Source organism: Marmota flaviventris, chromosome 11, assembly GCF_047511675.1.
Source record: "Marmota flaviventris isolate mMarFla1 chromosome 11, mMarFla1.hap1, whole genome shotgun sequence".
Taxonomy (NCBI): domain Eukaryota; kingdom Metazoa; phylum Chordata; class Mammalia; order Rodentia; family Sciuridae; genus Marmota; species Marmota flaviventris.
The window spans coordinates 54733059-54742134 of NC_092508.1; the positions used below are offsets into that span (position 1 = coordinate 54733059).

Below are 9076 nucleotides of genomic sequence, written 5' to 3' on the forward strand. Positions count from 1 at the left end.
GTGGTAAATTAGAAAGAGCAAAGTCAGAAAGATCAAGGTTGTGAACCCACTACCAATTCCTACTTGTTTGACTCTGAACATGTTTCTGAACCTGTTAAAATCCCAGGTTCTTCCTTTATAAAAGAATTGGGAAAGACTTTTAAAACCTAGTAAGGTAATCATAAGAGTGGTTATAGTAAAAAGAAAATACCTCCTAGATAGAAAGCTCTAGACAAAAGTTGCTTGGGTTGGCACCCACTCTCCCTCTCTCCCTCCCTCCTACCCATCCACCCTGCTTCCTTCCTTCCTTTCTTCCTCTTTCTTTCCTTCCTTCCCTCCTTCCTCCTTCCTTCCTTCCTTTTTTCCCTCTTTCTTCCTTCCTTCCTTCCTTCCTTTCTTTCTTTCTTCCTTTTTCTTTCCCTTAGTTCTTCCTTCTAATAAGCCTGATGATTGTGTCTTCCCTGTTGCTAGCATCTTCACTTTCCACAAAATGGGTGGTGTTTTTCTTCATCCCACCTCATGGAGAAGATAATTTGAAAGGCCACAGGAAGTTATTTACTTCTTTCAAGTGTTTTTTAACAGTGTAGTGCTCATGAATCAGATCCTCCAGGAAGATGATGCCATATACCAACAGACAGAACAATCAAAGTGTTATCTGTTAAAGCAATTTTTTTCTTATTGATTTTGCCATATTCACACTTATAGATTAGTTCATTCACTGACTTCGGGTTCAAGCACCCCCATGCAATATATGGTTCCACAATGCTGCAGCATGTTATTGAAGCCTTGTTGAGCTTAACAAAGGTGCCATTGAAGATCTGGCAAAGGGAAAGAAGCTGGAACACTTTATAAATCTTTGAATTTACACTACTAATACTTCTGTTCCTGATTACAAATGTTAATTTGGGTGCATATAAGTTTCAGCTTTACTTTTTTAAAAAATTTATTTTTTTTTCATTATTTCTTACATACATCACAATAGAGGAATGCATTACATTCATCATTTTTTTGCAATGCAATTCTTAATACACCTTTATACCACAATTTATCAGCTTTTCTTGATATCCTAGCCATTCAAATCTTAGTTATGTCCACCTGCTTATATTCCTTGAGATAGTGCTTGGCTTTGCCTTTTAAAGCATCATTTGGGCAAATGTTTTCTCAGATACTTTACCTTCACCTATGCAAAATTCCTTCCCTTTTTCTTGAGGTTGCTTGAGGGTTTTCTCTTCCTCATCCTCCATGGTTCAGTCAGGAAAGAGCTATTTGGGTTATCTTTATTTTCCAAAGTTCATACTTCTTGAGGTGAAACACAAAGTGTCATGATCCTCGTGAAACTATTCCTGATTCCTGCCAAGAATGTGACCACTAATCCCGTAGAACTACTTCCAGCACTCTTCCTACATTCTGCTTTCCTTACCGGCAGTTTTAGACTTGCCTTATTCCTTTCACTTGATTATAAGCCTCATAAAGGAAGCTCTTTGTCTAAAATCTGTGGATTTTAGACTAATTGTGAATGATTAATACATATTTGAATAGCTTAATTCAATCATTTATTCAGTGATAAATTTGTGCTCACTACAAGAATCTTAAACCAACCTACCTTCTGAAAACCACATCAGTCAACAGTCTGAAAATCCACACGCACACAAATACTATCCATAGAGCCCCTGTCTCATATATAGTGTGACTTATGCTTTTTCAAATGTATATAGGATTACTAAAATACAATTAATTGATTAATAAAATACAATTCACTTAAATATATGACTAAGTTGATAGTAAATTTAGGTTACTGCATTTTTTCTCAATCAATAGATTCTTTCAAGAATGGGTCCAAAAAAAATTTTTTTTTGTTTTTATATTTGAATCTTTGCAAATTTTGGAAAACAATGGGTTAAATAACACTCAAAAGTATTATGAGGCTGGGGTTGTGGTTCAGTGGCAGAGTGCTTGCTTGGCACATGTGAGGCATTGAGTTCAATCCTCAGTACCACATTAAAAAAACAAATGAACAAATAAAATAAAGTTATAAAAAAAGTATTTAAAAAGGTATTATAGTGGTCTTGGCTTATACCCTCAAAGTTAATGTCAAGATATGTTTAAGCTGATAAAACTCTTGAGATTGTACCATAATATCAAACTAGTTCTAGAGATCTAAGTATGTTTTGCCTCATATGAGTATAAAGAGGTTACACACTAACATATATGTATATCAATAAATACTAAAAGCATTATATATTGTTATACAAATTGTATGTAACATTATTCAGCTATAATATTTCAAGTTTAATTTCTCATTTTATCATATGGCCACTTGATGAAATACATAGATAAGAGTTCCATTTGTCATATGGGAAAGCTGAGGCAGTGAAATGTTGTGATTTGCTCATGGACACACTAATTAATGGAAGTTCTAGAACTCTGTTCTCTTGGCCTCAACAAATATTTCCTCATCCCTTGCACTAGGCTACATTAAGATCTGGGTGAATGGAGTTTCATATATCACATGCATTATTTTTCCAAGTTATAAACCAAAAAGATTTTTAAAAACTTGAACTACTCAATAAAATATGTTCTATCTGCTACCTTGACAACTGATCTTTTTAATGATCTGGAGAAGATTCAGAATTTTCACTTTGCTTATAGTTCTAACCAGATGACTTGGCAGTGTGGGATTATATGGCCCTGGCTCCAACTTGGTTCCTATACCTCTATTCTCCCTGCTTCCTGTTCTAATCTATCGCAGAAGGGGAGGGACTTAATACTCACATATCCAGCCCGGGGACAATCCAGCTGCCATAGCCAACCTCTGTCTACACTGTTCTCAAACAGCTTCCCCTTGGCATCAGAGTCCTAGGTGTCCAGTGATCTCCCTATCCAATACAATCCATACAAAAACTCCAATGATATTCTTTACATTAATAGAAAAAAAAATTCCTAAAATTCATATTAAACCACAAAATCCCTAAATAGCCAGAGTAATCTTGAGCAAGAAGAACAAAGCTGAAGATATCACACTTTCTGATTTCAAAATATACTACAAAGCTCCTGTTATGGTTTAGATGTGAGGGGTCCCCCAAAAGCTCACATGTGAGACAATGCAAGAAGGTTTGGAGGAGAAATAATTGGGTTATAACCTTAACTTAATCAGTGGATTAATCCCTGATGGGATTAATTGGGTGGTGACTGGAGACAGGTGGGGTGTGGCTGGAGGAAGTGGTTCATTGGAGGCATGGCTATCGGAAACAAGAAAGTAAAACCAGTAAATAGAGGAAAATATCATTTTTAAAGAAAAATAAAATTAACAGCAAAATATAAGTGGTTGAGTAACCTTAAACAAAAAAATTAGAGAAAGCACAAATACACAAAACAAGAAATAATAAAAGTGGGAAATAATCAATTATGCAGGAAAAAGCAAAATAATCATAAGAAATTCTGCTTGCCCCTATTATAGATAACTTTATTATGTTTGGAAACAGGAACAAAAGGGTGAATAGACTTTGAAAAGAAGTTACATTCTCTGTTTTACCAATAAGTATATCTTACTCATGATTCCATAACCAAGAAAATATGTCTTGGAAAAATTGACTCCAGACCAATCACCACAGAAGAAACAAAGCTGCAAATACTTAATTCTCTTTCCCTTGACAAATACATCAGACTCAGAAGTTTTGCTGGAAATTAATCGGAAAACAGATAATTCCCAAGTTATTTAAAGTGTTTCAGAGTAAATGAAAAGAAAACCTTATCTAGGCAAGGTGGTTTACCCCTGAATCTCAGTTACTTGGGAGGCAGAGGCAGAAGGATCACAAGTTCAAGGCCACCTTGGACAAATTAGCAAGAGCCTGTCTCAAAATAAAAAATAAAAAGGTTTGGGGATATAGGTCAGTGATAGAATGTTTGCCTAACATATATAAGCCTTTGGGTTCAATCCCCAGTACCAAAAATCAAACAAACAACAAAAAAAGAAAAATAAGAAAATTTTAATGAGCCCCAATAGCTGCATTAAAAACTTCACGGGGCTGAGGATGTACCTCCTCAGTGATAGAGCACTTGTCTGATATAAGCAAGACCCTTGCACTGCAAAACAAAACAAAATCCTCTCAAATTAATGTCACTATGATTATGGATTCAAAGTTCTTAAAGAAACAATAATAACAACAACAAACCCTGCAATTATAATTTAGAAGCACAGGGGCTGGAGATGTGGCTCAAGCGGTAGCATGCTCGCCTGGCATGCGTGTGGCCCGGGTTTGGTCCTCAGCACCACATACAAACAAAGATGTTGTGTCTGCCGAGAACTAAAAAATAAATATTAAAAATTCTCTCTCTCTCTCTTTAAAAAAAAAAAAATAATAATTTAGGAGCACAGTCAAATCAATAGACCAGACCAAGTAAGGTTAATTCTCACCTCCCAATTATCCTCCCTCCCCCACTAACTAGGAGACAAACCTTCAATACATGAGTCTTGGGAGACATTCCAGATCCAAGCCATAACATTTGGTTTCATTCTTTTTCAGGAAGTAAAAATATATTTTTTCTTTTAAATATATAAAATATATATTTATATTTAAATATAACTTCTATATGGCAATAGAAATAGATGAATGTCAATTTCATTTAAAAATAAACTATATAATTTGGTTTTCTAGAATGGGAGTTTTAAATCATAGTACTATAAAATATAGACATTCTACAAAATACTATAAAATATAGCTTATTTTCTTAGTTACAAAAGCTCTGTTTGTCAGAAAATGCACACTTCTGTTCACAGAAACAGATGGTATGTAATATTTGACCTTCTCAGAGAAGACAGAATTGAGAAGAACATGAGCAAGAGTATAAACATATAAATTTTGAAATGCTATAGGTGAATACACAATTTCTGGTTAAGAATGCTTTTAAAATAAGAGTATGCTTCTCATCAAATAGCAGGCCTCAGACTCTCCAGTGGACCTAAAAGAGGAGGCAGCTTGAGATAAAGGAAATCTTTCATCAGAGTAGTCAGTATCTCATTCACACCTCTTATGGAAAAAAGGAGGAAGAGAAGACATTTTTATTGAGGTAATGAAGTCAAACTCTGGCTATCAGTTTGAATGTGTAGTAGACAGAGCTATTAACCTGTCTACATGTAGTAGACACACATTGTGTTGACTCCAGATCATAGTGATTCTCCAAATATCTGTATTTGTCCTACTCATCCTACCCCTCATTTGGGGAAATGTTGATTTCCCCAAAATATACGTGTAACAGGATGGTACCTCCCATTGAGATCCAGCCTTGATCTGAATGGGAGGTGCCATCCTGTTACAGGTATAATCCCATCTCCCAAAATAAAATACATACTATCCAAGAAAGGTCAATTATATTACGCTTTCTCAGCCAATGCGGTTGGTCCAATGGCTACATGTATGATTAGTCTATGCTTGTCAGTGTCCTTTTCAAGAGATATTTCCAAATGGGGGCCAGGAAAAGCACTTCCCTCTCTGTTTGTTAAGCTTAAAGATGATTTTTGGTTCATCAGAGGCCATGTTTTGAGTCTTATGTAGAAAGCAGACCCCAAAATAATAAAGCTAAAAATTGTAGAGAAGCAGATCCAAGATATGCAAAGTGGAAGAGAAGAAAAAGAAATTGAAATGACCACTTCACACTCATCAGGATGGCTACTATTTAAAAAAAAAAAAAGAAAATAATAAGCATTAGTAAGAATGTAAAGAAATTGGAAACTTTGTGTATGGTTGGTGAAAATGTAAAATAGTGTAGTCACTGTGGAAAACAGAATGATGTTTCCTCAAAAATTAAAAGTAAAATTACCATATGATCCAGCAATTCTACTTCTGGAGTAGAATGGAGTAGAATTCTGGAGAATATCTAAGAGAATTGAAAGCTGAGTCTCAAAGAGATATTTGCACACTTTTATTAATAGCAGAATTATTTCCCAATAGCCAAAAAGTGGACACAATCTAAGAGACTTTTAATGAATGAATGGATATATAAAATGTGGTATGTTCAAATACAATAAAATATGACAAAAGTGTTTGGATTTTTTTGTTTTGTTTTGCAGTGCTTAGGTTCAAATCCAGGACTCAAGTATGCTGAGTAAATGCTTTATAACTGAGCCAAAGCCCATACCAATATAATGGAATACTATTATTCTTATAAAGGAAGAAAATTCTGACACATGCCATAATGATGAATCTTGAAGACATTATGCTGTGTGAAATAAGCCAGACACAAAAGGACAAATACTGTATGATTGCATTTATGGGTGAAGTACCTATTAGTCAAATTCATAGAAACAGAAAATAGGATGGTCATAGCCAGGGGCTTGGGAAGAGGGGGAAATGGGGAATCTTTGAACAGATAAAGAGACTCAATTTTGTAAGATAGAAAAGTTGTGGAGATTGTTTACACAACAATGTGAATGTACTTATCATCAGTAAGTATACATTAACAATGGTTAAGATGATGAATTTTATATTAGTGGATTTTACTATAATTAGAAATAAAAATATAAAATTAAACAAATTTAAAAATTATTAAAGAATATGGTGGCACACACCTACAATCCCAGTTACTTGGAATTACTCCTCAGGCAGGAGGATCACAAGTTCTGGTTCAATTTAGGCAACTTAGCAAGACCCAGTATCAAAATTAAAAAAAAAAAAAAATTGAAAAGGCTGGCCGTGTCTCAGTGTGAAAGTGTTTGCCTGAGTGTATGAGGCCTACGTCCAATCTCCAGTGACACACACACACACACACACACATACACAAAACAAAACAAAACAAGAAAAGAACATGAGTAAAAATATCAATATTTACCAAATATAAAGTGGCATCAATAGTAAAGGCTGTAATAGAAAAATGTCTATATATATAAATAATGTGTTCATGTTGATTATATGCTGTTCTTTGTGTGTTATGCTATTTTAAAAAATATTTTACATATTACCTTTCTGTAATGAACATTATTTATTTATATACTAAAAAATCTAATAAGTAATCAGCAATTAGAAAAAATAAAATACTGTAGTTTTTGGTCATTTGCCAAAGATTGTAAAAAAATTGTAAAATTTAGTGTTGGTGACGATATGAAACAGGTAATCTAATATACTGCTATGGGAGTATAAATGGTACCTTTTGAAAGGCAGTTTAATCAGATGTACAGCATAAAATTAATCTGTAGAGTCTAATTTATCAGTCTGAACAAGTGGATTTTTAGGAGATTACAGGGTGGGAAAATTTCTGTCATTGGACACATAATATACATTCATCTAGAAAAGATCAGAATGCAAGTGAGGACTAAGAAAGGATTAGAAAAAAAGAAGTAGTTGTGGAAATTATGGAAAGAGAATGATTATTGAAATAGGATGGAAAAAATGCCTTTGCATAATTTCATAATCTTTCTACTTCTTTTCACTAGTGGAGAGCATGGCATGAAAGTCACATTTAAATCTTAATTTTTATTAACAAAAATGTTGGTTAAGTTGCTTTGTTTTACCAAGTAATAAGATGGCTTTGTTTTCTTTCTTTTGCCATCTATCAAAGACCTTTGTCTGAAGTGTTTGCATCCACCCATAGGTTGACACTTTGTTCACTAATGGGAAAAATACAAGCATAAATTGACAGAGGAGAAAAATTATGTCAATCTTTTCTTACCTCATTTAGAATTGTCTTAAAATATAAAAATCCATCTGATACCAGTGATTACATGAATCTCAGATCTCACACAATGAGATTCATTCAAATCACCCAACTCAACTCTTTTTTTAATGGAGCTTAATTGTCTTTATTTTTAATTCTAGAATCAGGTAACACTTCATTCCATAAAATAGAACAAGCGTCCAATTTTTAAATAGAACCACAGAAAAGCCAAGGCTACTTCATATTTTAAACTATAGTCAAATTTTACAGCACAGAATTCTTTTTTTTTTTTTTTGTAGTGCTGGGGACTGAACCTAGGGCTTCATATATGGTAGGCAAGTGCTGTACTTAGGGCACAAATTTCTGAGGTCTATGATTTGATGAAATTTGTCCTGATGAACATAAAAACAGAGGACACTTCAGTACTGACCCTGGTAGAGCTATTCACCATCACTTTTGACATCTTGTAAAAAAACAAGGGCACATGTGAAAGAGAAAAATGAGGGACAAAAGGCCAATTTAAAAATAAAGAAGAGAGAACTAGGAAAACACAAACCAACAAGCTTAATGCATCTTTTAGGACAAGACCTTGAAGTGTTAAGTTCTAACTTTTAAATAATATTTTATATCAAGTGAAGAAAAAATGAAGGTAAGTGTATCTGTTTTTAATACTGATAGCATATTATATCTATATAATTTGAAATGAAAATAGCATAGCACATTTGTATATCACATTTATATTTTGAAAGGGTTTTATAAGAAAATTTAGTGATATATAGGACTAATTAGGCAAAATTTTAAATCTCACATCCCTAATGATAGATTATAGTTTTCTTAATCAAAACATTGATTTGTGTGGCCCTTGGTCTGCTAAAAATAGATGTAAAAAAAATAGAGCTAATTTATGCCACTAAGAATTAATCCTCACTCTGTTTCTTAAAATGATTTAATCTTCTAATGCCAGGAGTAAAGGATTTACAGCAAGTTTCCAAGTAGGAATGGTTCCAAAGACTAGCTTTTCCTAAGATGTTTCCCCACGGATTTATTATAAGACAATTTCAATTGATGTGTAAATAGTAGAAGATGTTGGCTTACATGGGTGATGCAGTAGGTTCCCAAAAAATCCACATTACTAATGCCAATGGATTCATTATCTTCCTTCCACCATTCTCTGGGAGTGTTCTGAACAGAGCAAGCCTCAAAAAATCCACAGTTTCTTCCTACTGTGAACTCTAAGGTGAATGACACACACATTCAGTTCTGTTATAGACTGGATGTTGTATCCCTTATAAAGTGTGTATGTTGAAATTTTAACCCCCACTTAGATGGTATTAGGAGGTGGGGGCTTTGGGAGAAATAAAGTCACGTGGGTGGAGCTCTGAATAGAATTAGTGCCTTTATAAAAGCATGCAATGGAGGTAGGATAGCATCTTCAACAAATGGTGCTGGG

General features: G+C 34.0%; 1 pseudogene; it reads right to left on the reverse strand.

Annotated features, from left to right (window-relative positions):
* Positions 1–400: 400 nt before the first annotated feature.
* Positions 401–1216, reverse strand: LOC114101235 (large ribosomal subunit protein uL30-like; annotated as a pseudogene).
* Between the last annotated feature and the right edge of the window lie 7860 nt (positions 1217–9076).